This window comes from Quercus robur, chromosome 10 (assembly GCF_932294415.1).
Source record: "Quercus robur chromosome 10, dhQueRobu3.1, whole genome shotgun sequence".
In the NCBI taxonomy this organism is placed as follows: domain Eukaryota; kingdom Viridiplantae; phylum Streptophyta; class Magnoliopsida; order Fagales; family Fagaceae; genus Quercus; species Quercus robur.
In genome coordinates, this window is record NC_065543.1 from 6,749,072 (window position 1) to 6,765,877 (window position 16,806).

The 16,806-nt window shown below is 35.7% G+C and overlaps 1 long non-coding RNA gene and 1 pseudogene across 2 annotated transcripts; both read right to left on the minus strand.

The window, feature by feature from the left end:
* Positions 1 to 1,391: 1,391 nt before the first annotated feature.
* LOC126702272 (uncharacterized) lies at positions 1,392 to 3,426 on the minus strand. 2 transcript variants are annotated; one of them, XR_007647698.1, is made up of 5 exons: positions 3,253 to 3,423; positions 2,972 to 3,175; positions 2,690 to 2,835; positions 2,362 to 2,484; positions 1,392 to 1,563 (listed from the first exon to the last, which is right to left on the minus strand). It is a non-coding gene; the product is annotated as an uncharacterized LOC126702272 (long non-coding RNA). The 2 variants fall into 2 exon arrangements; XR_007647699.1 differs by having other exon boundaries at positions 1,395 to 1,557; positions 3,253 to 3,426.
* Positions 3,427 to 5,453: 2,027 nt separating this feature from the next.
* Positions 5,454 to 15,747, minus strand: LOC126703785 (uncharacterized; annotated as a pseudogene).
* Positions 15,748 to 16,806: the final 1,059 nt, after the last annotated feature.

Below are 16,806 nucleotides of genomic sequence, written 5' to 3' on the forward strand. Positions count from 1 at the left end.
GGTTATATTTAGATATTTTGCATATGACTGATCATTTTAAATTCACATATACCCTATTTTCGATTAAGAAATTTTAAAATTTTTATGCTCATTGTAACCTATAGATGCATTGCATTGAATAAACTATTCCACTCCATAACACCAAATGAGTGTTTTTGACAATATAGTGAAATGATCTTAACTCCAAATAATATGAGACACAAGGTTTTGATCCAAAAAATGTGTCAACTACATAGTTCTCTCTATACAAAACATAAAATTCCTGCCAATCAAGGCTTAAATATCCACATCTCAATACATTGTTCGCTCTATACAAAATTTGCAATCACACTAAGAAATGGCACGGAAAAGAAAGTTATCCACCCTTTTAAGACGGTAACCAAACCAAGATAAGGTGGCAATGACAATGTTGGTCTCAAATCCCCCCATTCAACTTCCAACTGTCAGGCATTGCAGATGGCTTTACTTGGTCCTTTGAAATCGTCATGATGGTACCTAATACAAATCACAAACAGAATTTTATCACATTTCCCAGAAATCACAAATCACAAAAAGTAAGAATTAAACCTTTAGCCAGACCAGCTAGTGAAAATGAACTAAACAAAAAGTACTTAAATGCTAAATACTCCTAGCTTACCAATGTCCTTATGGTTATGGAGACAGCATATATCTGTATATTCATGCAAGCTAATTAGTTTTACCATTAAACAAAAAATATATACAAACAAAACTATGGAAAAAACACATGACAACTTATGTGTAACAATCATGTTTGGTACTACAAAAGTTTCTGATATATTTTGCATGCTTATTGCTTAGACATAAAAATGACAAGTAACAACTTCAAGTCTAGGAATCAACCTTCCAGGGTGATATTGAGAAGCAAGTTCTTGTTTGAGATTATGAAATGGGAAAAGCACTTGCTTTTCAGCGAAGGATCCTGAATTTGAAGGAGGTTCACACTTTAGATGGATATCAAATGTAAATCCAACTTACATTATTTATGTCTTTATCAATTTTTCCCTGGTCGATGCATGTTCTAGCGCTCATGCATACGGTGCTGAAGCAAATGCATCTTCTACATCGAATGTTGACGAGCTTCATCAAGAAATCTCAGTTCGTTCAGCAGTAGTCATAATTCCATTGATTATTGTGTGGACACACACACATATTCCTTGGAGTATTTTCTAGAAAATCCATAGAGGAAGTACAAGAGAAGAAGATGTTGCTGGAAAAGCTACAAGTCAGAATGAATGAAGCAGAAGCAAAGGCCAACAAGCTTAAAGTGTCATTGGAGAATCTATGTGGTATACTAACAAGGTTTTTACATTTCATATTTTGTTTTTATTATAAATAATTCCAATCATTGAAGACATTTTTCTTCCATAAGGGTATGTTAGAGCGCAATCAGACGATGGGAAATATCTATCGTAGGAAAAAGTAGAACATGATCTGATAAAGCTTGAACAAGCCCTGCATGATGAAGAAGCGGTCTGCCTTCTTTTCCTGGACTCTTCACCTTCCAATGCTTCAAGAGGTTTGATATAACAGTGATATCTGTGCCTACAAATAAAGCAATAATTCTAATCAAAACCCAATGCAATTGAAATTTTGAATATGTATGTCATAATAGTTTTTTTTTCAAAACATTGAATCTAATACTTGCCTAAAACGAGTATGTTTCTCAATGAAGGAATACAACTGGCTGCAACGTCGTAGTACTAAGTGCACAAAACTTATTTATATTTGTGGGGTTTTTCAGTGGTTAAGGTTGAACCCACAACTACTTTTGGTGAAAGGCAGTTGTCATTGCAACAAGGCTTGACCACTAGTGCAACTGCTAATTCAGACCACTAGAGCAAGGCTTGATTCAAGGCACGATTTATATGTGCAACTGCTAATTCTCACTCTTAACATTTTCAAAACGCATTATTAAAAGAAATTAATTTTAAAAGCCAATCAACCATACCTTAACCCTTTTCAAAAGATCTTTTGCATTATTGTCATGCTTGAAGTGTTCTCTTACACGCTACAAATAGACAGAACAAAGATGGTAGAGCACAGAGTTAAGGAATTTGATGATTTATAGGGTCCCTTGAGCATACTTTGCAATAGCCTTATAGTGTCCAAAAATTCACCTTATGTTTGGATGGGGCAGTTCCAAACATACCGTAAAGGATGTGGGCCAATCAAATTAAGGTCCTACCAATTTAATCATATCAACATGGTAATGGGTTGCAGAAGTCCAACATCATTTATCCAAAATGTGTAAAGTAGTGGCATGACTCCCCAAAGTGATGGGGAATCAATCTACCTAAGAGGCATTAATTAGAGCTAAATGGATAAAAGGAAACAACATACCTCTAGTATTTTATTGAAAGCCTTTGCCAAGGCTGGTTTAATATCAGCTCGATGTAGCTTTCCACTTTCATAGTAAGCAACCAATTCTTCAAAGCTTTCGAAGCTCTTGGATTGTAGAGAAAACTTACATTGCAAGAAAACAATCTGAGTTACTATTCCCAATGGAAAATGATTTTGAAAAAATAGCACAAGCAACTATAGGTCTATTCTTAAGGAGCACGGACTTTGAACAAGATGCAAGGGTTGACATGCATGTGAAAAGGCAGATGTCGTACCATTAACTAAATAAAATAAGTAAAGCTTTCATAATAAAATCCTTATGACTTACTTGTCACCACCATTCTTTGCACTGCGCTCTAGTACAAACTTTTTAAACCAAGGTAAAATGAGGTACTTCACATACTCCAAGCATGGATTCCCTTCCACAATATCTGGAGGACAGTATGCTCTCTTTATCTTCAAATTTACTTTCGCCTACAACATGGAGGCAAGCTAAATCTAAGGTTAACCTAGTTTATAATTCAGTATCATTATGCTATGCGCAACTAATAAAGAAAACACTATGTAGCCCCCTATATGGCAATTTGATACCCCTATACATGCACCCTACCTCGTCATCTTCCATAAAAGTTGAAGATAGTGGATCACTTTTCGACATCTTCTCCTGACCTTGTTGTAAACTGGGTAACATGTTTGTAAATTACCAGTAAGCAAAAAAAATAAAGACCACACATAAGCACATTGCATGCGTGGGTAGAAAATTTGTGCTGCAGTGAACTCGTCCTCATCACTTCGACCCATAATGTGACCACACCTGCAGCAAAATATAATAGAAGTAAAAATAACGACTACATCACTAGCATATTAAAGTAATAATAATAATCATCATACCATAATTCACGTTTTTATCCTTGAAACCGTATTCCTTTGTGCTATATCCATCACAAGAGGCTAGTACTCATGAGCTTGATTCGGTTTATCTCGTTCGACGACCGCAGAAACTCCACCTTCCCTCCATCAGTATCCATCCCAACGGCCTTCCAAATCTGAATGAGGTAGCGCCCAACAACATCAATTTTCCTCAACTGACCTCCCATCTTATTGGTTAGCTGGGCAAACCAATCTACAATCCATATTTTCACTCTACACCCAGCAGATGTCAACTTGTTCACATTTATTTATAAAAAAAACAAAATATAGTTCGTAAAAACCTTGTTAGTATACCACATAGATTCTCCAATGACACTTTAAGCTTGTTGACCTTTGCTTCTGCTTCATTCATTTTGACTTGTAGCTTTTCCAGCAACATCTTCTTCTCTTGTACATCCTCTTTGGATTTTCTTGAAAATACTCCAAGGAATATGTGTGTGTGTCCACACAATAATCAATGGAATTATGACTACTGCTGAACGAACTGAGATTTCTTGATGAAGCTCGTCAACATTCGATGCAGAAGATGCATTTGCTTCAGCACCGTATGCATGAGCGCCAGAACATGCATCGACCAGGAAAAATTTGATAAAATTTAAAGGACCTGCATAGTCCAGCCCATAAAAGACCTGCAGATTCTAGCCCATAAAGGACCTGCATTTGGGAAGTTAAAGGAATAAACAAATTAAAACAAATTTATGCAATAGGTCTTCCATGCAATAAGAAAAATCAAAATAATTTAGTTATTACATAATAATGCAATAAGTATGGGATAAAAATTATGTTACGAAGAAAGTAATAAGCAATAGCCACTGTAGCAGATACACCAATTATGTTAGTGATCTCATACAGAAATGAAGATTACAAAATTAAAAACATCCTCTAATCCAATCAATTGACAAGTCGCTCATCTAGGAAGTTGTACTGCACATAAGGAAATAACCTAAGGAATAACACCTAAGATACAATATCTGGAAGATTAAAATTTTGTAGTATTTTTGTATTTTTTTTTTTTATTTTTTACAATTCAAGCCACAAACGAATCCTAAATTTTAGGATTTCAGATTCTCTACTAATGGCCTACTAACCAGCACAGTTTCCCATTATAAAAAATAAAATAAATAAATAAAATGTTTTAGGATTTTAGAATCCTAAATTATCTTTGTGTTTTACATTTATTTTTTAACATTCGTTATTATGTTCCACGGTTGAGATTCAGGATTTTGGATTGTGCAATATTGTTAAGGATAAATTGCTATGTTTAAGGATAACAATATCCAATAGAGTTTTGGTGAAAAATAAATGCATTACTTTTATTGTTTCAGTTAATCAATTGTGATCCTTGAACGTTGCGTTGATAATTTTTTTACAATTTCAAGCAAAAATAAATAAATTTAAAAACCCATGTTTAGGTAATTTTATTCCTAAAAGTTTGCCTATTATTTAGAAGCCATTTTGGGTATGATTTTATAATTATAACTTTAAAGAGAAGAGGAAAAAAAAAAAGTTTTTACGTTTTTACCCGGTATTTTTATTCCTAAAATTTTGCCTATTATTTAGAAGCAATTTTCTCCATGATTTTACAATTTTATCTTTAAAGGAAAAAAAATTTAAATAAAAAAAACCCCCACGTTTTAGGTTTTTACCCGTAGAAGTTAGTCTATTCTTTAGTAATAATTGTTCCATTTTTATCTACTTCCGGTGTGCCTATTGTGGTGTATTTGGAGGGAGCGTAATTGGCGTACTTTTGAGGATAGGGACAAGTCCGATGACTAGTTGCTCGCTTATTTTAGTGGCTCTCTTTTTGATTGGTCTAGGGCTTGGGGACTCACCTCTAGTGATTCTATCCCTATGTTCCATAGTTCTCTTCTCTGTAATTAATATGCTCTTTGTTGTCTCCGTTTGTTTTCTTGTTTCAGTTATCTCATTGTCTCTCTTTTTTGTTTGTTTCCTTCTCTGTATTCTCTGTTCTGCCTTGTGTTTTCATGAGGTACCTTTTAATATATATCTTTCTTACTTATCAAAAAAAAAAAAATATTGTTCCATTTTTCTCAATCTGTGGCAATTTATTTTTTATTTTTAATTTTTTTTTACAAATCTATTAGTAATATGTATATAATGGTCAATCACTCTCCTTTGCCTATATATTGTATGCTTCGAAATAGAGGTCACTGCAATATAATTAATTGATACGTGATACTTATCCAAATTGCACAATTTGTATTTCTTGTATACAAGATCATACTCATCCAAATTCCACAGTTGTTGTCTGATAATATTGTTATCAAAAAAGTCACAGTAATATTGCAATAAAAAAGAATAAGAAAAGCAATGACTAAGCTTTAACCTACAATAAAAACAGGAAGTAGTTGATTTGGAGGGAACATTACACCTTCGCCCAGGCTCTTCCTGACCAAATTCTTCGCGAAATTCCCTAAACAACTTGTGTTGAATTCTTTTTTGTTTTCAGACTTGGAACCATCACCCATCATGCCGTAGTCGATGAATTTGACTGCACGACTGGTAAATACGTGGTACAATTCGTCCAGATTGGGTTTCTCCATTCTCTTCTTCTGTGCAAAATAAAACCATTAGCGAAGAAAAGTTACCGACCTTAAAATGTCAAATGCTTAAGAGCATAACTAACACAAATGTAGTAGCACATTCTACAAAATTGCATGATAAGGCTATTACAAGTCCAAAACACGTAAGGTAAGAAAACTTAACAATTGTTTTTTCCTTCCCAAATCATAACTGCTTTGAATTTTTGCTCAACCGAAATTCTTTGGTATGCACTTTTAACTTCAGCTTGAACCCTCTTGAACCCAATACAAAATACACCTCATTTCAAGTATTGAAATACAAATCGATTGAAAAAGAAAACACATGGAAAATTGTCCTGCAATTAGCCAATGAGGTAAAGATCCTAACAACATGAAAAGGCAAGGGATGTATATAAATGTAATCCCTTTGCTACTACATATCAAAGAGGTTCAGCTGTTCATGTGCTAGAAGGTCCAGAATGAAAGATTCCAATACCATTACAAACATGCCTGTTCTTTTCCTATTCCATACTCCAAATCAGACCATCAAATGGCCATAAACTCAACAACATACAGATTAGATGACTTAGTTGTTGATTAAACAAAACCCTAAACATAAATGGATTTGGTTCAATGAAATTTCAGGAAAAAACAAGCAAGACCATCCATAAAAGATGGACCCAAGATTCCGAAGACCAAAACAGCATATACAGAGTCTTGTGTCTGAAAGAACTGATTCCTTTATTTCCTAGGATTTGACAAAAGAATAAAAAAAATGATGTTAACTAAAACAATATCCAAATCAGTAGTTACCAAAGCCTTCTGTGTGACTCCAATGGAACAGAAGATGTGACTATCAAAACTTGAGCCCCAGTAGGAGCAATGTATACACAACAAAATACAAAAGAGGTAGAGAAGGAAAACATCCAGTGTTTTCAGATATAAAGAAAATACATGTTCAATGGGAAGTTGCTCATCTTCGCATGTTTACTTTATCCTACTAACATCATGCTGCAAACTGTTACCCAGTCACCTTCACATGTTAATGTTCTTCCTGAGCAGCACATTTGTTACCTTGGACAAGGAAATCAAGAAACTCTCCGTTTTTATGATGGAAAATTTTGAGACACTAATATTACAAACAAAATAAGATAAAAGGGGAAAAGTTTGAGATAAAAGGAAATCCAGAAACTCTCCATTCTTATCTTGCTTAACCTTATTTTGAAATCTACCAAGAATATCAACCAATTTTGTTTAATATTCAGATGCAGTCAACAAATGGACAAAATTAATGCAATTTAAATATCCAAGAGGATTCAAGTGCTCTAGAAAATCAAAAATTTGGTGAAAATGACTATATACAATAACGGCGAACTGAAGACAATAATCAAGAAGATATGTTGATGGGGTTGGAAGAATCAAAAGCTCATGAGTGGAACAAATAAAATAAAAGAGATTTTTTTTTATAAGATACCTCCAGCTGTGGATAAATTTTTGACATGGCATCCTTCACTCTGCTCACCTGCACATTAATCACTAAATGAATATGGCAATAGGCATGCTGAACCAATCCAATCAAAAGACAACAATATCAAATAAAAGGAAACTCATGCAGTAAAATTTCAGAAAATCCATATTCAAATGCTGTGCATTACGTATCCTCATTTTAATCAAAGTCATATACTCACATTTGAGGGCAACAGTTCTTGACTATATTCTTCATTCTTAAACCAATATATTATATTTTGGTAAGTGTTCTTAAAACAATATACTACTGAAAAGACATACAGAGTTCATTCTTCTATTCCAATATCAGTTTTGTATTATCCTTGCCACAATGAAATTGACATTTCTAATACTTATAGAACTTGAAGTTCTAAGAAAATATTTAATAGTTAATTATCATAAGATTTGGCATTATAATATTTCAAAGCAAGAACAAGATTTCAGATAATAGATTTAGAAAGTTTATCAAAAATCTGAAACCATGATAAATAATCCAGTAACTCCTCACAACCTTTAATTTGATAACATCAAGCCCATAAACTGCATTAGACTTCACCTTAATCTACTTAACATTGGAAAAATTATAGTGTTATGCACTTTACCAAGATGCTTATAGTGGTTTGCTGACAGTTTACTATCTATAACTCTTTTGCCCACAAACAAATGCTCAAACATAAATAAATAAATGTGTTTAACATGACTCTTGTCCATGTTAACAAATACAACACTTACCTTAGCATAAAGATATGATGTAGTAATTGGATATGAAGACCAAAAGTGCGTCAGTAATTCTTGAATGGATATCCAATGCTGGAAACAAAAAAAAAAAAAAAAAAAAAACTCTTCTTATTAATATTAAAATCACTGAAAAACCAAAATTCATAGAATATACAATTAATAAGTTCAACATAACACAAAAAAAGAATTGATTCTAGCACACAGCCGGCTTAATCAATTCTTCAACAAATAAGATATCCATGGTGTTTAGCCACATTTTTCTAGAAGAAGCTATATATTATTTTAAGAAACACACATCTACTCACATGTAGTAGTTCCTCTTTAGTTGTGTTGGGCAAGCTGTTCAGTATACCCTCTTGAGCATTCTTCCCAAGTTGAAATTTGGTACTTGAGATGTTCTGGGTCAATCCATTAAGGACCTGAATCATACAAATTACACACTTAAATTATGCAACATGTATATGATAGCATAGCACTTTTTCGGGGTTTTTGGGGATAAGTAATAATATATCTAATATCTTAAGGCTGGCACAAAATAAAGATGCTATTACCATAACAGCAACCTCAGGTCTGACTACAGGATCACTTAATCCCATTGCTTTTATCTGTGATATTGAACCCCTCAAAGAACCATATGCTTCCTCAGAGCTCAGGCTACATCTTAATTGTTCTGATCCAACTCGTGTATCATCAGAAGTTTTAAGTTGTTGGGAATCAAAGTTATCACGAGGATCCTGATTTCGGAAAAGCACGTATAAAACATCTGTATGACAATAATTTAGAAGCATTGTACAATGTATACAAAGTTCGACCTTGATACAAAGTGGAGCAAGAGGGTGATCATACCATGCCTGAAGGTCCTCCATCTCAGTCATCCGTGAAATTCTATCAAGCCTCTCCTGCTTTGCATTCTCGTCAGATTCTTCACCACAATAGTACAAGAATAAGTGCAAATTCTATAGAAGACTTGAAAAAAGGAAGTGGGATGTTTTTAACAAACAAAAATAAATCATGCTAACCCTGTCTTGACTGCGCAAGTGCTTCTGCTACAGTTCGTGGATCTTCCAACTCTACATCTACATTAAGGTTACAAACCAAAGTTATCTACCTATATTTAACGAATAAAAAGGAAACTCAGCTAGTATAAAATCAAATAACTGTCTGAAGAAAATGAAATTTGGTGAGAAACAGAATAAATAAGTTCAAGAGAGATCCTTACCAATAGTTTTTCCTTCGAGAACAACTTCACCTTGTCAGTTAAGATCTTGCAAGAAAGTTCTCTTGAATTGCTCATGCTGTGAATCAGTTATTTCCTTGCTACCATCACGAAAAATTCCATGATCCTGCAATATACAACCAGATAAGATACATAGGGATGTACATTTACACCTAGAAATTTTCCACTATAGAAGCAGATGATTTTATCTAATAACATGGAAAATTAACCAGATAATAAAAACTATCCCATTTGCTATTTTCTACTCTTAGAAGAAGTAATGGTTCATATATCAAGTACAGAAGTAAAAACTGCTGACATGTTCCAACTTTTAGCACAAATCACCAATTAGCTCCCTCAAAAATTTGTCAAAGCAAGTTATCGTGACAGAAGCCAATAAACAAGCGGGAATCTAATTACACAGTGAATTTGAAGTGACAAACAAAAAAACCACCTTTTAAATGGATGCCGATTTTGAGTAATTCCATGAATGCAGAAATGATAAAGTAAACAACTGTGAATCTTGTCATTTAAAAGAAATCATTTACCACCTTTCTTTTTTCTTTTTTCTTTTTCTGTGGGTGGGGGGGAGAGGGATTTAAAGAAGTATGGTTTCTCCAACAATATTTTTTGAGTTCAAAAGCTACTAGCATAAAAGAGTAACTTTGTATTCCAAATAATAGAATTGCATAGACCTCTTCAAAATGAAGTCTTAAATCTATAAAGTCCTTCCCAACACTGACTAGTAACTTCAGAGTTTTGTAATTACTTCTTTGCAAATCTCTATGTCAACTTTTCTTGACTGAAAAATAAATAAATAAATAAAAAACTTGCCTAAATTTGAATTCCCCTTCCCAAGGATAAAAGCAAGAAAATGAAAAGAAGATGGAGAGACAGAGAGATTAATTTAATATATCAACCAAAAGAAACTACAAGAGTGGTCTAATCCCACATACTGGGAGGTGCATGTAATCATCTCCTTGGTTAGCTTCCATATCAAGAGTTGGATCAACCCGTCGAATCTGCAAACAGAAAATACAAAATAGTAAAAGTACTCAAGTAATCATACAAAATAATGCAGGAGTATCCCGTGAAAAAAAGGGAAACCCCAATTCTCAGAAAGAGTACCTTCTGCCGAGCTGCATTTGCCAATATGTCATCATCCTTCAGAAAAATGGCTAGCTCCTCGTCTTCAGCAGCCTCTGCTGCAGCTGCAACAACATTTTTTTGTACTATGGATATATTCTGCTCTAAAATATTTTCTCCAGAAATCCTTTTCTGTCATCTGGAATACAAAAGTCAAGGGAAAAAAACACCAATACACACTTTGAGTAAAGAATATGAGAAATTAAAATTATTTTTTTTTTATAGGTAATAAAAATTTTATATAATTTCATAAGTAAACCTCCTTCACAATTAAAGTGAAAGAAGAATTTGTTTCAATGCCCTCACTACCTTATTGGGAACATGATTAAGGAATGCCCGGTGAACAGCTGGTTTTAGAGCAAAAATCTGAAAGAAAAGTAAACCATTAACACTAAGGAAAAGTAAGCAGAAAAAATTCATGATCAATAAGCCACATCAATATCAAATTGCCACTACCCAAAGTCTTATCTAGACCATGGCAGAAGCAACTATGAAGAAGCTGTAGCTCAAAATTTCAATATTTGAGCATGAACAATGATACTATCAAAAATATCCATATGGAAACAAATAAACCCTTTAAAAAACAAAGGATGAGGTCATGTGTTAAAGACCCATGGGGTGCGTGTGTTGACTAACCAATAAAAATCACTATAATGCCAGTGCATGTTTATAATCACAATCGGAGTGTTTGTTTCTTATCTTTCTTTGTATTTAATTATTCTCCAAATTATTTCTGCATATAATGACCAATGACAATGTTTAACACATGCTTACATCTTAACCTCAGCCAGATATATTCACATTTCACAAATGATTGCCAACTATGTTTGGCATCAGTCAAAGATCTTATGGTGGGTAGGTCTCAAAAAAACCAACTGCTAACAAACACCCAAAAAAACCAAAAACCAAAAAAAGAAAGAAGGACCATGCCTGATATTTGATCTCTGGTGTCAAATTGAATGTAACCTTGTTTGTCTGGAAACACAACAGAAGAAAGAAAAATATTAATTAGTCCCCATGCATGAAACCACAAGCAAAATGTAACTTGCAAAGGAAAATAGCATTAACTCTTGCAATAAAGAAAATGCAATAATCGTAATACACCAATGTATGGGAAAAAATTGTCTAGATCTATAAGATCTTCACATTGTAACGCAAGCACACACATGCACACCCAACCACCCAAGTGTCATCACAAACATGAGAGAGAGAGAGAGAGAGAGAGAGATCTGATGTACCCGGCCATCAGTCATGGGTTTGATGTCTAGAATCATTGAACTTTTAAAACCAACCCGTTGTTTGGACTTTGTGCCACTGTCTCCATCAAGCAACTTCTGTATTAAATTTTAAGTTCAGAAAACGTTAGAAAAACATATCAAGAGAGCAAAAGCTTTTTATTCAAACTCTTCCATTGAATGTTACGAATTCTTTTCAACAAGTCAACAGGTTCTAGTAAAGATCTTCCACTGGAAATTTAGTAAATTACAGAAAGGTCTAATCCAATTGAGCTCAAAGTTCAAATATTAAACATAAAGCAAAAGGCAGCATAATTAAATACATACTCAAAAAGAAAACTTACCTTCCTTGTAGCCCAAAACTCAGATTCTGTCAAGATATTACCAAGCACAAATTTCTTATGAAGGTTCTGCAGCTCACTGTGAAAGTTAAAAGTTCAGGGACATCAAACAGTAACTAAGAATCTGAAAGTAAGAAAACTATAAGGTGTAGGAAAATCACCACATTTAACAGCAAGCATCCAGTAAAGAACAATACTGATTTATAGAATTATTCCTAAAACATGCAAATCAAACTTTCTTTAGCACAAAAATTAACCAATGCTTATCATACTTCTTATTTCTTGAGCATCATATTTGTCATAAACCAAAGCAAGAGTAGATCTCGATTCAACTAAAGCTGAATTAGAATTGAGATATACGTCTACAAAAAATATATAAGATGCCTTAAACTTATAACTCAAGAGGTGGACCACTACCAAATACATCATACTAAAGAAGGCATGTTAATTACAATTGTATAAGAAAAAACATTTAACCTATTCTCTCTCAATAGCTTTATTCGAAGCTCCATTTCCGCTGAACTGATGAGTTGTTCATCAGGATAAGTAACTGTAGATCTATCAGAAGTGGCTTTCACAGCCGCTCCAGACTTCGCTTTTGCAGTGTCTCCAGACTTTGCTTTTGCAGCATCTCCGGACTTTGTAAGAGCATTTCCTGTTCATAAGGACCACACCACATCTTCAGGATAAACAAATTTCCAGCAAATGCAGAGGGTAAGTATTTATAGAATAATTAGATAATCAATATATCAAATAATACAATGCAATACAAAAAGTATGTATAAGAAAAAGAAAGTGGTATGTTCTTCTTAACATTCTACAACCCTCAGTTGCAAATGGCTATTCTTCAAATGCATTTACAAAGGGGAAGATCCATATCAACTACACTGACCTAACAGAATGTCTAAACCTTTGAACTAGATTGACAACACATAATTATAGGTCAAGAAGCTTGAAATAAGTAATGCGCATAATAGTTGAGACTTACCCACAAACTCTCGACAAACTTGAAGATCTAAGAAATTTTCAAACTCAAAAATGTAACTTCCACCCTGGAATAACACATAAATAGAAATTTGCATATATCATCAAATGAGGGAAAATAACATTTAGTACAATGGTAATGTATTGAAAGTCAATTAAAATCCTAAAGTTTCTAATATGTAAAGTATGAAACATAATTTTCAAGGCACTTACTCAAGGTTCACCAATTTTGTGTTTTTTAGCCCTCGTGTAATGTTTGGGTGGGGGAGGAGGCTGCGGGGCATCAACCTTAGGGTCATCATCGTGCTGCAAATTCCATTACATGCATGCAATCAATATTCGATATAATGGTAAGAGTAAAGTGAAGTAGAAAATATATTATTACATTCAAATTAAAGTTATCATACCATAGCGGGGCCTCGGTGTCCTATTTTGTGTCCACCTGTCCCACAAGTGGGTGCTCTTCTACTGCGTTGCGGTCTACCTCGTGGGGGTGAGGGCTGATGAGGGGGATTAAGGTCCGGTGCATCAGTATGTGGCTCTATAGTGTCAATCCCAACCGGAGGTCCTAGAGGGTCAGATGAGGATGCGGTAGGTGGGTAATCCTGCTCTATGTAGAGGCCTGGAGTGGGTGCACTAGAGCCAGTGTGTGGGTATGAGGGTGTCTTGGGGAGTATAGGAGGGGTCACATTTTGGTCAATACTGACATCGAAATTGGGCTGCGAAGGTGGGCTGGGTGAAGGGACCTCGGGCTGAGGAGATGCATATGGGATGGGTGAAGGGACCTCAGGCTGAGGAGATGCTTGCGGGATGGGTGGAGGCATCTCAAGAGTAGTTACAACCCGAGGGGTTGTTGCACGCCGACCACGGCCCCTAACTGCACTTGTGCTTGGGGTTGCTGTAGCAGGCCGAAGACGACCCCTAGCTGCGCTTGTGCTTGGGCTTGTAGTAGCACGATGACCACGGGTCGGTGTACTTACGGGTGCTGCACTTGTGCTTGGGGTTGTAGCAGCTGCTAGTTCAGTCTCATCCCCATTGTTTGCATGCTCATTTACTGCAGGACCACCACCAAGGCCAGCCACATTATTTAGAACACGCCGAACATGGTTGTGAGCTTGGCTGCCTTCAGGAAGCATCGCCAACAGCGCTAAATGGCTTTGAATCTGAAACAGAGAAAGAACCAGTACAATTAGACTTGAGACATTTATGTATCAATTAATGAATGAATAATATAATACTTATGAATCTACTCAAAACTAACAGTTCTATTAGAATACTATATGTATCAAAAACTATTTCATTACATGTCAGTCAAATCAAACCAGATTTGCTGAGAAATTCATAGAAATTGATTCTATGTTCATACATGTACTCAAGTAAAACGAAGTAGGCAATCAAATGTAAGTAGAACACATTACCATAATATCTAATTTAGCGCTGTTGCGGTCGACATACTTTCGAGTGACCGGACGGTACCAGACGTAATAGGCATGATTGCGGGGCATCTCACCAATCTGAGGAGGTGCATGACAAACTTGTTGTCGTCTCATTTCCCAAGAAATGATATACTATCCATGCTCCTCCCTCCAATTCTTTTCCACCTTCCCACGTAAGTCGATTTTATGCAGCCTATCATCGTAGACAACATGGTCAGGCCGCTCCTGCGCCAAGCCAAACTGTCGAAGGACACGGTCTGGGTGGTGTCTCTCTACTATGCAAAAACACACAAACGGCACCCTTGCTGTCCACGTATCCCTCCCTGCAACGCAGAACTCAGGAAGGTGGGTGAAGTGTGCCTCGTATGGCTGCCACACAATCTACGATAGGAAAAAAAAAAAAAACAATTATCATAGCATCTTCAAATGTGAAACAAGGGAAAATACATAGATAAAGGGTAAAAAAACTAAAATTATAACAAAAGATATGTTAAAGGATGAAGCAATCATATTATTAACGAAAATGATCATAACCAAACAAATTTTTTGAATATTATTACCTGCTCTGGCTGCATTGTAACTAATAGCTCGCGATAGTGGACCAAGGCCATGCCGGATGGTCTACTCTTCGGGCTTGGCACCCGCACCCACCTACAATTACAAGCAAGCAAATAACATAAGAACAATAATACAATTTAGTTACTAAGAAGAGTACATTGCAGAACAAACTTGGTATCAAGAAAAGACTTACTTAAATGCAAGTGGAGCATATGGCCATGGGCCATAATCACATCCAGGTGAGGGCTCTATCCTCGGGCACAAGAATGGCAACCTTGCCCATGCCCAATACTGGACCAAGGTGCACGCCCCACCAATCTGCGATGCCCCTTTCTCGCTTGCCCGACACAACTCCCTATATAACCAGGCTAGGCAACCACTACCCCAACTATACTGTGGCGGATCACGAAGGTTACGCATGAAGTCCAGGAACATCAAATGCACCCTATCTCCTGACTTGTCCATGAAAAGTTTGTCCCCTATTAGCACTAAAATATAGCACCGGGCATACTGGTGTATCTGCATCTCCGTTGCGTCATGAGGCAATGGCGCTGCAACGGCCTCAACAAGTCGGCTGATGAGAATTCTTTGCCCCACCAATGTTTTATTGTCATTCGGCGGACTAAAACCCAGCAACTCCGTACACAATTGCCTCCAACCCCCATCATCCACCACAGCAGTCGGCCCAACCAAGACGTCACCGTCTATAGGAAGTCCGAAAATTACCTCCACATCTTGTAGGGTGATTGTCATCTCACCATGTGGAAGATGGAAAGTATGAGTCTCCGGCCGCCATCACTCAACTAGGGCCGATATTAGGCAATTATCTATCTCTCTTGAAGGGGCTCTAAACAATCCTTCTAGCCTTAGCAATTTGATAATATCAATGACTCGATTATCTTGCATCTGAACGTTTGCCATCTCCTTAGTGCGACCACGGCACGTAAGTGGGCCCGAGTCCTACAAAATCGATCAAAATTATAGCGGTTGTTAGAACTAGAAATTCAACATTGAAAGAACTTGCTAACTAACAATCAAAGACAACGTAAATATTAAAGCAGTTGTTAGAACTAGAAATTTCACCTTGCCATTCCAAATGGCCTCTGATCGATGATATGGCTGTCGTGTCAACAATGACCTCTGACGCGGACCGGGGTCCAAGACCTCTAACTCCTCATCAATCCGAGGCTCCATACTGCAAACAGTGCAACTGTGACATCATTAATAGTGTAGGGGCAAAGGAGTGCTACTGTAAAATAGAATTTTCTTCAAAAAAGGTAAGTTCGCAATCATACCAAAAAACATGCAAATCGATGATGTTTACGCAATCAAAGAAATTAGAATTGGTAAGTTAGAAAAAAACATAATGAATTTTTTGGAGTTGGAATAATTTTGTAAACTTTTACAATTAAAAGAAATTGAATTATGTACCAAATAAAATGACTACTTTCATTAATTCTGCTTTGTGTTGGTTATGAACTTTTAGCATGCTTATTTATCAATTGGTTGAAGATATATGGACTGTGTGAGTATCATGTTTCCTGCCACTTATAACATTATAAAGATAGATGTACTCAACTTATTCTTTCTTGATAATGTTACGGTGGCCTCTTTTAACTTCATGTTTTCACACTCATACTAAATGTTCTTTGTGTTCTCCTGGGATTATTAAAAAATTTCTTAATTTATCAATTATGATCTGTATATGCTAAAGATAATGCTTGTACATTTTAAATCTTCTACTACCTTAGATGCCTATCTTCTCATGGAGAAGGCAGCTCACCAGTTGTCATTGCTAGCTTTGGTGTTAGG